The following is a 12,356-nucleotide window of genomic DNA, read 5'->3' as shown; positions in this document are numbered from 1 at the left end:
AGTTCCATTAGACGATATCTGTGCGGTGCTGACTTGGGCCAATTCGCACACATTCATCTCTCATTATAAATTGGATCTTATTTCTAGAGGGAGAGCATCCTTTGGCTCTGCGGTGCTCAGAAATATCCTTCCATGAGGTCCTCCCAGGAATACTAGTAGCTGGGGACTCTGTCCCATATGTGCAGAAAGAATGAAGTTAACTACTTCAGATATAGAAGTTATGTACTTACCATAACGTTCCAGCTGAGTAGTTAGACTTCATTCTTCTGCACCTTCCCTCCCTCGATCCCCCTCACTCTTCAGGTTTGTCCTGTTTAGGATTGTGGTTATGTTGCCATTTAGTGACAGCAAACTCGATCTGGGACTAGATAGGAGGAAGTGATGTAATATAGGTAAGGGAGGAGCTTGGAGCTGATGCTTGAAAAGTTTGCTGGCTCGGATCCGAATGGGATCTGTATACCCATATGTGCAGAAGAATGAAGTCTAACTACTCAGATGGAACGTTATGGTAAGTACATAACTTCTATTTCAGATACAGTTAGGGAAGTCAGTTAGTTCATCCTGACATACAGAAAAGAGTAAATATCTGACATTTTAGAATGGAAGCTAAAATAAAGACACTTGAGCCTGAGTATAGAAGACAGGTCAAATAAAGACTATTTCAGTTTACATTTTTCAGGACAATTATAATATACATGCAGAAACTTAGGATATATTTAGCAGCACTGTTAACCAGCAGCCCAGCATTTCTACAGACTGTTATTGTTTATCAGCACTGTTAATGAAGACAGTATTCAGATACTGTGAACATCCAATAAAGCTTTATTAAATGAACTACAGTGTTTGGAGAATTCATTCTGAAAGTACACAAGACTTGGTCCATAAAGGAGAGACTGGCACCTGTTCAACATGAGTATGAGTAATTAACAGATAAAGACTTTTATTCCAGTCTCATTTCAGTTGTTTCCAGTTAATTCCAGTATAGTACAGACTCATCAATTCTTACAGTAGAATAAAATTATGGCATCACATTTCAAACAAATGTTACCTCTGGAACCTTAGGATTTACTACAAAAGTGTAATTGTCAAACTCTTCAGCACAAACTAATTGTATAGTGGTGGTATTCTTTAAATAAGTCTTTAAACTGGATTTTATAGATCACAGTAAACACAGTAACTATTTTACATATTTTGTAAACTTAATAGCTCAGCAACGATTCAAGTTACACAAATACTGTCAGCAGCATTTTGTTCATTAGTGGAGCTCTTTCATATATGGCTAAGCAGTTCTGTACTTGGTTGTCACGATATTTAGAAAAAGTTTATGATGATTCAAATAAATATTATATGAACAACAGTTAAAATCAGACATTTGCCATTGTATAAGCTTTAAAGATTAAACATTTTAATATATTGTATGTAGTATGGTTTTGGAATTCTTAAAACAAATATGAAAAATCAATATTTGATGCCTAGATGAGCCAGTAGGATGCAATTTCAGAATCACCTGAAGGCGTCACTTGGCTGCAATGAGTTATTTTAGATTTGTGGGACTGGCATGATGTTTCAGAGTGCATTTTACTGTGTTTTTCTGTCAAATAAGTAACATTTGTGGACTGGTAATGTTTACCGGCAATTGCATGTCTTCCCTGGAACAATGGGATGGTTTTCGGCTTGAACATGAAATAGACTACTGGTCTTACTGTTGGTCCTACTGCCAGCCAGAAAAAGAAAATAAATACCAGCCATTGCCCCTACAGCAGGCTAGCAGTTTGCCTCAGCTGCAGGTAGGTGACTCTGCTGTGACCATTTGTTGTACTTCAAACCACTCATCTATAACCTCAAATCCCTCTGGTGTAGCATCTAGAGCCAGTATGGACTGGGGGTAAGCCATGTCCTCTGCACCTGTTGAGGTCACCTCAATGGGCAAGGGAAAACTACTTGTCAGTCCTGGGAGAGGGAACAGGGAAGGTTTCCCTATTGTGTCAGAATGCTGTGCCCATCCTTGGGAAGATGCTGCTGCCTTTATTAATACAGTTGGCCCCATTTTTCCTGTCAAAAGGAAGCAGACAAACGAGCATGTATGTACTCCTCCTCAGTTTATTTGGATAGGAGTAGTTTAATGGGTTTGGTTCAGGGTTTAATTCAGGCTATTGATCCTTCTTCTAAAGTAGTTTCTGATAAAATAAAGAGAGATTCCTCTTTTTCTGAAGAAATTCAGGATTCTGAATCTGAATAGGAAGGTGCAGGGACTGATACTGTTTTTTTTTCTTTAGATTTCAGATTTAGACTCAGAGGAGCAGTTTCTGATTCTCCCATAGGGGGGGGTTCTCTTTCTCTGAGACTGTTGCTAAAATTTACCAGTGTTTACAGTAGTTGAACACTGAGGTTTTCAGTCCCTCACAAAATAAGGATTTTCCAGGACATGTTTTTGATCTATCTGCTTTAGATGATGTGTGTGTGTTACTGCCTGCAATTTTCCTGATAGTCAGCCAGCTGTCCCCAAAAAGACGAATAGGATATATAAGGTTTGTCAGTCTGTTGATATTTTATACACTACTCCCAAAGCCGACCCAGCAGCTATAACTTTGTTTGATCCCACTGCTGTTGAGCAGTTAGTTAATTCCAAGCCTACGCTTTCTGGTAAGGATGGGAAAATTATTGATTGGTATGGGAAGAAAGTGTATACTTGTGCATCTTTTTTCAGAATTTTCAATGATAAGGCTCATATGTTAAAGTTTATTCTGATAAATTGTGAAAGTATGAGAAATGTTTTTTAAGCAGTTTTGGTACTTACGTATTAGCGCAAACAGATTCTAAACAACTCTGTGACTTCACGTTTGGCTCATTTTCTAAACAGAAAAGAAAGCCCGCATCTGTAAACAAGTCGAGGAAGCCATAAAATAAAACTTCCTTGGATAACAGTGACACTTTCACAGAAAAAAAAAAAAAGAATCTCTAAAATTTATCTCATTGTCTCACTTTTCTCCATGGCTGTTTGCTGACAAAGGGTCATTGCCTAATTGGACATTCATGGTAAAGAAATGTCAAATAAATAAGTAACAAAATAAATAAATGAAGTTTTCTTTTTTTTTCCTTGTTCACTGTAATGCTGCTGTTCTGCTAATGAGAAAGATGACAGCATATTTGTGGTACAGTATGGTTCTGTACCTCTTAAGATGAGAGTCAAGGTAGCTGCCTCGGACAAAAGGGAGTGATAAAAACATGTTTGGTTTGGGGGGGAATAACTGTAACTTGTTGGATAAAACAAGCAAAATGTGTATTTCACCTTATCCCAATTAACTACAGCTGCAAATGCCACTTTCGCCTTCCTGATAAACAGTAAAAATATGACAACACTAGGGAAGTCATATGACTCTGGAACCCAGTTGGCTGTTTCTGTAAACAGAAAAGCAATCCCACTTCTGTGAACAACTACAGCCAGGCATGAAGTGAAACTTCATTGGATAACACTAAAAGTCTGACGGTTAAAAAAAAGGGAATCTTTGACCGGATCTTAGAGGGCTGCTACACACCAGTCAAGGATTGTGAGTACCTGATGTCAGTCTTTACCATCCTAATGTCAAGTCACACAGTGGTTTAGAATCTGGTTGCAATAATATATAAGTACCGCAGTTTATTCTTATGAGAAAAAATCTTCTGTAAATAACTAGTTTCTTCTATTCAGTACTCATCGTATGTGTATGACACTGTTGATACTTCTTCCAGGGCTATGGCCAATTTCTTGAGGAGGGTTACATGGGTGCATTCTCAGAACCTCCCAGATGATGTGAAAAATGAGATTTTAAATTCTCCCTTGGGTAAGGATTTTGTGTTTGGCCCCTCTGGTGCAGAGGTGATCAAAAACTGTGGTGAAAGGGTTCAAGCTGATCCAGGGGATCTCTAAGATATTTCAGCCCTCCTTTTCCAAAATTTTCAAGGGATTTTTTTTTCTCCTCATCCAATTTTGGCAAAAAGAAAAAAGAAAAGAAAACTGGAATAAACATGCTCAACAAAATATAAGCACACATTTAAGAAAAAGACATCTCAAACCTCCCAAAACCAAGGGCAGTCTGACAAGTCTGAATGGCTGTTTGAGAGACCTTGTGATCCCATCTCACCCTGGTCCCTTTTTTCTTATGGAAAGTCAGAATCTCAGTTTTTCTCTTTGTAAACAGATTGTTTTAGGCAAATGGGTTCTGAAAATCATTCATCCAGGTTACAGATGGCAGTGAGAAGAAATTCCTTCTTCTTTCCAGAGGGTCATTCTTCATCCTCCCAGTCAGACTCTTGTTTTCACCAGTTCTTCATCACTTGCTACCCCCATAGTGTCAAACAATGAAAATGCTTGGAGACCAGTTCTGGATCTTTCTTTCCTAAACTCATTTGTGAAAGTGCCCAAATTCAAAATGATGTCACTTCAAAACCTGTTACATTTTCTTCCTCTTTTGTTTCCTGGTAGTAGTAGACTTAAAAGATGCTTATCATCACATCCCTATTCATCTGGACTTCAAACGTTTTTTAAGGTTTTGTTTGTCTGGATCACATTACCAGTTCTTTCCCTTACACTTTGGACTATCCACTCCTCCAAGAGTGTTCACAAAGTGTCTAGCTCCAGTTTTAGCTCATTGTAGGCTACCGGTTATCCATTTTTTCCATATTTTGGACAACTTGATTATCTTTGCAGAGTCTTTTTCAAGGTTCAGGAATCTGACTTTTGGGTGAGAGATCTCTTACACAAGTTGGGATTCCAAGAGAACATTCAAAAGTATTGTGTTTCTGGGATGTCAACTAGACAGCTCTTTTCAAAGAACTTTTCTTCCACTGGAAAAAAATAGATATTTATCTAGATCTGTTTCTGAGGTTTTCCTCTCAGACTTTGGTCATTGCGAGGGAATATCTCAGATTTTGTTTCTCATGGCATCTGTCATCTGTGATTCTCATGATACCTCTGGCAAGTCTCTAAATGAGAAGGATGCAGTGTAATCTGAAATATGTATGGTTCCCAGCAACAGCACCTTTTATCTTTTCAAATCCCAGTGCTGGAGTTTGTCAAAAGAGAATTCTGTTGTTGGAGACAAGAGATATCCTTAAATCCAGTTCTATCCTTCTCCCTCCTTGCTTCAACACAGTCACCACAGACACTTCAGACTCTGCTTGGGGAGCAAACTCAGGAGGGATAAAATTGCAGGGGGTGTAGACCACCAATTACAGGTGCAAGCACATAAATATCAAGGAGTTGCTTGCCCTGATCAAGGCACTTAACTTTCTAAACCATCTTTGATCCTGGGACCTCTTCAAGTGGTTACTGACACCACCACCAGGTCTTACCCCCTTTGCAGACAAGCCATGTTAACTTGGGATATAGCTTCACGGTACAGTCTCACTCTACAGGCATCCTGTATTCCGTCAGAGCAAAATTGTGTGGCAGATAAACTGAGCAGGACCAGGGCAGACCCTCTCGAATAGAAACAACATTGGGGGTCTTCCAAGACTTGATCCATCTGTGGGGAGTTTATCAAGTAGGGCACTTTGCCTCCTGTCTGAACAATCACCTGGTAAGATTCTATTCCAAGACTCCATGCAGGAAGAGCTGGAAGACAGGTGTCTTTTCTTTTCCTTGAACGGGAATGTTCCTGTATGCTTTTCCATCCTTTCCACTAATATCCAGGGTACTTCTGAAGATTCAGAAAGAATTCCCCAAGATCATTGTGGGGACTCCCTTCTGGCCTAGACAACAGTGGTTCTCCCTTATTTTGGAAATGGCCAGGGGCAGTTATTACAAGCTTCCTCACAGACTGGATTTGCTCACACAAGAACAGGGGTGTTTGATACAATCTAATATCAGTCAACCTCAGTTGACTCCCTGGATGACAGGGTCTTAATTCTTTTTATGTGTTTGTTAACTGAGGATATGCAGCAGGTACTAATAGAGGCAACAAAGCCTGCTGTTAGAAAATCATATATTTTCACGTGGAAAAGGTTTACTAGTTGGTGCCAGCAACATAACTAGCATCCATTCAAAGCTAGTTGTTCTCTGGGTTTACATTATTTATGTGAGTTACTTATCCTGTGGCCTTTGTTATTTCCCTATCAAGTATAATTTATCGGCCGTTTCAGTCTGTCTGCCAGTGGATACTCCTATTTCAATAAAGTCTCACGTCAAAATGTTCTTGAAAATGGTTTTGCATAAGAGACTTCCATGAAAACCAATAGCCTTTCCTTGAGATTTTAGTTTTGTGTTAAACAAATTTGTACTTGCTCCATTTGAGCCAGCTAAGCTGGCTGACTTGAGGTTATTAACACAGAACGGTTTTATTGATTGCTCTGAACTCTGCCAGAAGGGTGTCTGAGTTGCAAGCTCTTATGGTGAGTCATCCCAATCTCATTTTCCTTAGGAACAGGGTATCTTTGAGAACTAATCCTTCTTTTATGCCTAAAGTAGTATCCAGGTTTTCCTTAAAGCAAACTATTCATCTCCTCATTTTCCTTCCTGAGCCTGACAATGAGGGAGAAAGGATACTCCATACCTTGGTTATCTGCAGACAACTCGGGTACTTTCTATACAGAACTAAATCTTTCAGATCTTCGTATCATTTTTTCATTTCTTTTGAAGGTGAGCAGAAGGGACAACCTGTGTCAAATAGACTATTTTTGGTTGTCTAAGGCTGTTACACTCACCTTAGCAAAAGTATTCTCAGCAGGGTCAAAGCCCAGTCCACCAGGGCCGGCTTCATCTATGACTTTTTGGAAAGGTTTGGATTCAGAAGTATTCTAGAAGCTGCTACTTGGTCCTCTGTATATACTTTTACAGAACACCATAAGCTTGATTGATTGTCTAGGTTCAGATCAAGCTTTGCTTGTACCATTCACCAGAGCCACCTCCTCTTTACATCTCTGTTATGTAGTTAGCTAAGGTAAGCTACTCATATAGCTAAGGCATATAACATAGGCCATATAACTGTGTGCGTGCGTGCGTGTGTGTGTGTGTAGGCCGTACAGCAGGAGTGATCAATATGAAGAACATAGTACAGATGTACAAGTTAAACTTACCATAAACAGTAGATGTTTGAATGATAACGGCTGCAGTAGTCACTCCCTCCCTTCATTCCATTTGTTTGTTTTTTTTTATATATATACCAGTCCCAGATGATGTATCTGAAATTGACTCGCCTCCAGTTGTCACACAAGACCCAGTCCTAAAAATTCTATTAAAAGCTAGAAATACTGCATTGATGGGTCCTCACAATATCCCTTGGAGGCATCTTAAATAGCATGAAGCATAATTTAGCCACCTTGTAAGTTTTCTACCAAGCATTTGGGAACACCTACAGTCATTTCCCCACGTAAAGGAGGACCTTCCATAGACCCAGGCAATTGCAGACCAATAAGTCTGACCAACCTTTTATGCAAAGCCATGGGTTCATGGTTTCATTGGTATGTCCTAGGCTAATGATCACCAGGGCCTTTATAAGCTTAGCCCCATGCAGTCTTAACAGTGTGTTCCTATGTATCATGGGCATTTATTAGGAGGGGTTATATTAGGAAGTTTTTAGAGATTATGGGTGGGTATATTAGTTTGGAATTTTTTTCTGACTGTCTATCAGAGACATGGGGTCAGACTTGGAGTGAATTTCCAATTTCACATCTATTGGTCAAGGTTACACTTAAATAGAGTTAGGGATGAACTCTGCTTCACATGGATGGGAAGCCTGTTCCAGAGCATTGGGATACTCTGAGACACATATTTGTGTTGCCAGCATGTCTTATTTATGTCACAAGCAAAATTTAAATACTTAGATCTAGTAGTTTTGATTATGTTAATTTTGTGGATGTAAAAAAGGTCCGTCATAGCTGGACCCATAGATTGCCTCCCAGTAACTTGTAGGAGATGAGTGTAATGGTAGGGCATTAAAGCAATCCATATAGGACAGTGTATTTATACCCTGGATTCTTCTGGTAAGGAAACTCTGTGGGTATTTCAACTGTTGCATATGTCTGGTCAGGTACATGTCGAAAGTGGGCATTATACTCAATGATCTGATAAGGGCCAAATAAAATGGTAGTATGACTTTGTTAGACCTGGATGCCATGCCATTATTTATAAGTTGGGCAACATAGAATGATTTTCTGACTACCTTGCCCACATGTTGGTCAAAGGCCAGATTAATGTCTACATATGTTCCCAGATCACTGACTGCAGGGTGAATTCTTTGGGGTGTTTTATTGATGGAGTAATTAGCCTGGGTGACAGTTTTACCAAAAGGTACTATAATGCATTTCTTTGCATTGAGTTTTTGTCTCTGACTTTGGCATCATTCATTTGCTTGTGTTAGACGCTTTTGTAAGATGTTTGTGTCATGGGGGGAATCTATGATAGCTCCCAGCTTGCAGTCATCTGCAAACTTTATCAGCCAAAAGCCCTTGACATTAGGCTTTACCTCTAAGAAATAGATACCGTATAGGAGCACTCCCAGCATGGAGCCCTAAGGTACCACCCCTAGTAACCGGTCTCTTAGTGGAGGTGGTATCACCAGTCCTGACTTTGTGGGTCCTCTCTGTGACTCAGCTGGCAATCCATTGAGTTATTTAGGAGTTTATGCCCAGCTCAGTGAGTTTGTCAACTATACTCAAGTGCAGTATTGTATCGAACGTCTTATCCAGGTCCAGGCAGTATGCATCAATTTCCCCTCATCCTTTACCTTAGTGACCTTCTCAAAGAAGTTCACCAGGTTTAGTAGGCATGACCTTCCCTTGGCAAAGCCATACTGGGTTAGGTCCAATGTCTGAAAGTTGCGTATGTCTTTGCTGATCATTTCCATGATAATTCGTTCCATGGCTTTGCATATCAAACTGATCAGACTAATAGGTCTGCAGTTTCTGGGGTTGGTTGATGGCTCACCCTTGTTAAGTGGGATAACTGTTGCAGTCTATTCTTGTTGTACAAAGCCTTTTTTAAGACTAGAGTTGAATAGTGACTCGTGGTCCTGATAGGTCATGTTTCAGGCTATTTAGGAGGCATCCCATGATATTGTCTGTGTCCAGTCAGGCTGTGTTTTTGGCTTTAGTGAATGCTGCTAGGACCGCTCCCTGTTAATATTTGGGGGGGTATTCTAGAAGGTATTTGATGGGAGGAGGTGCAGAGGGAGTTGAGGTGGTGAGGTTTGAGCTGAATTTGTCAGCCAGCAAATTTCGCTATGTTGCTGTGCTCAGTGAAGTGGGTTGCATTGACCACCAGTTTGGCAGACTGGTGTATGCTGCCTTTGAGGTTTCGGATGTAGCTGTAGAAGGCTTTGTGGTTATCTTTAGCCTTTGAGGCTATCTTGACCTCATAATTGGCCTTGTTGGACTTAATTAGTCCACTTAGTTTCCTGTTTAGTTTAATTAGTGAGCTTTCTGTCATTATGGGAGTTGCTCTTCCTGATTTTAGCGATGACGTTTTTCCTTTTGTTATATATCCCATTAAGTTTAGGATTCCACTAGTGTTGTTTGTTTTTAGAGTTTGTTTTGGGCTTACTTCCAGTAGGTACAGTAGTCTCTGTAAAGCCATTTGCGTGGTTGTACAGGGTCTCTGTGAAACATTCCACATAGGCTTCTGTGAATTCTTGTGTTGGGAGGGGCATTGAATTTTGACAAATTATCACTTAATATGATGTGGAGCTTTGTGGTCCAGCCTCACCAGTGAGTGGTGGGGGGGGGGGGGGGCTGCAGCATTCTCCCATATTTGTGAGTACCAGGCCCAGTATGTTTGAACCTCTGGTGGGTTGTGCACTATTTGGTCAAGGACATTTGTGTTCATTACATCCAGGAATCATTGTGCGTGCGAGAATGGGGCAGTGTATGTTTCCCAGTCTATAGTGGGGTAGTTAAAGTCTCCCAAGAATAGGGTATTAGGTTTAATGATGAGTATCTCCAGTATGCCTAGGTGCAAGCTTTGGGATTCTAAGGACATAAAGGATGACCTATCACTTGTAGGATATAGTATGCGACTTTGTGGTGATTTACATATGGATAAATTCCAGGAGATCGTCCTGTTTGACCAGCATAAAGTTAATGCTTGTTGCTAGACTTCTCAACCTTTCATCCCTGACTGTGCAGTTGATGGTCTAAATGTGTGGAAGGCACTGAAGCCTTGCCCTGCTGGAGTTCTTTCTGCAGATTTAAACCATGTTTCAGTAATGGCACAGATGCTTGTGTTGTTCAGAGTAAGAAGAGCTTGTAGGGTATGGAGTTTCTTGTTTAGGCTCCTGTCATTGAGCAGCAACACCTTTACATTTCTTTGGGTTTTATTTCCTATTTCGGTAAGTTTGTCAATTTGGCATTGCCTAAAATGGTTCTAAGGGAATGCATAAAGTTTAGCCAGTATTCAGAATATTTGCTAATCATGTCCTCCCATGCTGACAGATTCCCCTGCAGGGGGGAAAGATGTTTCATGGAACTAATCAGTGAGAGCATAGGGAACCTACAAACACTGGATAGACTGGCTTGAAACCTGCACACTTTGTATCACCCTTTTAGTACCTATTTATAATATACTGGACCTGTCTCAGTTTGGATTCATCAAGGGCAGGTCATTCTTACTCAACCTAATGGACTTATTTGAAAAAGTCACCAAAACAGTGGATGAAGGTTAAATAGTACATACCACATACCTTGACCAGGTCAATGCTTTTGACATAGTATAGTGGAAAAAAACTAAATAGACTGGGAATAAACCCCTGTATCATCTGCTGGGTTTCCGAAGCCGCAGTGGTGCAGCGGTAGCATTGTTGCCTCACAGCAAGAGGTTCTCCCGTTGGATTCTTGGCTGGAGCGCCTTCTGTGTGAAGTCTGCATGTCCTCCCCGCGGTTGAGTGGTATTCGAAAGACATGCGTGAATGAGCATGCCTTTGTTGAAGGTTGGGCGTCGGGCTGGTACCTCGGCACCATAAAAATCGACTGCCAATCATTAGCGGACCGGAGTTCCATTGTAGCGAACCCTAACTGGGAAAAGCCAAAAGAAAAACAACAAAATCACTTGCTAGGTTTCCATCAAGCTCACAGATAGGACACAGGAAATAAAAACACTGGAAGCTGCCTCAACAAAGAGAACAGATAACAGCTGAGTCCTACAGGTTTTGGTGCTGAGACTGTTTGGCATGTACTTCTCTGAAATAAAATCCAAGAGAAAAGGGCTCTGGCTGACTAAGTTTGCAGATGACTGCTAGCTAGGAGCAGTCATTTAATCCCCAAATGATTTTATAATCCTGCAGGAAAGTTTGTCTAAAACAAATAACTGGTGCCAGAATCATGAACTGAAACTAAATTCCAAAAATGCTTTATCATTTTATTTGAGATGTCACGTACCCTGGGGAACTACCACATTGACAGCACATCGCTAAGAGTTGACCCAGTTGTTTAGGATTTGGAAGTGTATGATGATAGTGACCTAACTTTCAAACGTGTCCATTGTTTTAAGTCTTTCTATATGGTCCATCTTGATCTAGAGATGTCATTGTTCCCTTTTACTCATCCCTCATTAGGCCATTCATTGAGTATAGTGCCCCCTTTATCATGTGGATACAAGGTGTAAACAATAAGTTCTAAGTGGACCACCTCAAAGCTTTGTTATTATGCTTGCGATCCTATGGTCTGCTAACAGGTGACCTGTGTCTGGCATACAAGACATTCTCTGACCTAATACTGATGGATCTGCTGCAAGTCAGCAAGTTAAATGACATCAGGAACACTTGGTGAAGGGATATAAACTTCTTCACCATCAGGAATGGTTTGGGGTGACAGGTGTATCACACAGAAGGATACCACTACACTGGAACAGGCTCCCCATCTGTGTATAACAAAGCTTATCCCTGTCCATATTCAAGTGCATCCTCACTCTGGATGAGTAATAAAAAGTATACCCCACATCTGCCCTGTACTGGTAATGCTTTATCCCTCACATGGGTCCCCTCAAATTTGGTATGGTATGATTCCTGGTTATTATTACTAGGGGTGATAAATAATTGACCATGGGATGGGTAAGGCCAGTCTAACACCAATTTAAGCACCTAAAGAGAAAGTGGTTAAGCTTCTAATGGTCCGCAAAGGCAGCTAGCCTGCTGCTCACCTATGAGGCTATGCACGTTATCATTTTCAACAGTATCATCAAAAAAGAATTGCCCCACAGTCTTGCATATTGAAATATACTAACTTTGAGGTCACGTAACCTTGGAGCATAGCACAGTTGATGTGCTTGACACATTTCCCATAGTTCAGTGACAAAAATTGCATATTTTTTGAGCATTCGCAGAAATCAGTTAAAAATATACTTTCCAAATTGGATTATACATAGTGTGATATTAACCATATTTCCTGTT

At 40.4% G+C, this 12,356-nt stretch overlaps 1 protein-coding gene across 1 annotated transcript in view; it reads left to right on the top strand.

Moving 5' to 3' along the window:
* Nucleotides 1–12,356, top strand: part of PLEKHG4 (pleckstrin homology and RhoGEF domain containing G4) — a 3,374,045-nt gene that overhangs the window by 1,971,154 nt on the left and 1,390,535 nt on the right. The window lies entirely within an intron of this gene.

Source organism: Protopterus annectens, chromosome 8.part0 (genome assembly GCF_019279795.1).
Source record: "Protopterus annectens isolate FY-2018-M chromosome 8.part0, PAN1.0, whole genome shotgun sequence".
Classification (NCBI taxonomy): domain Eukaryota; kingdom Metazoa; phylum Chordata; order Ceratodontiformes; family Protopteridae; genus Protopterus; species Protopterus annectens.
This window is presented reverse-complemented; position numbering and strand designations above follow the sequence as displayed.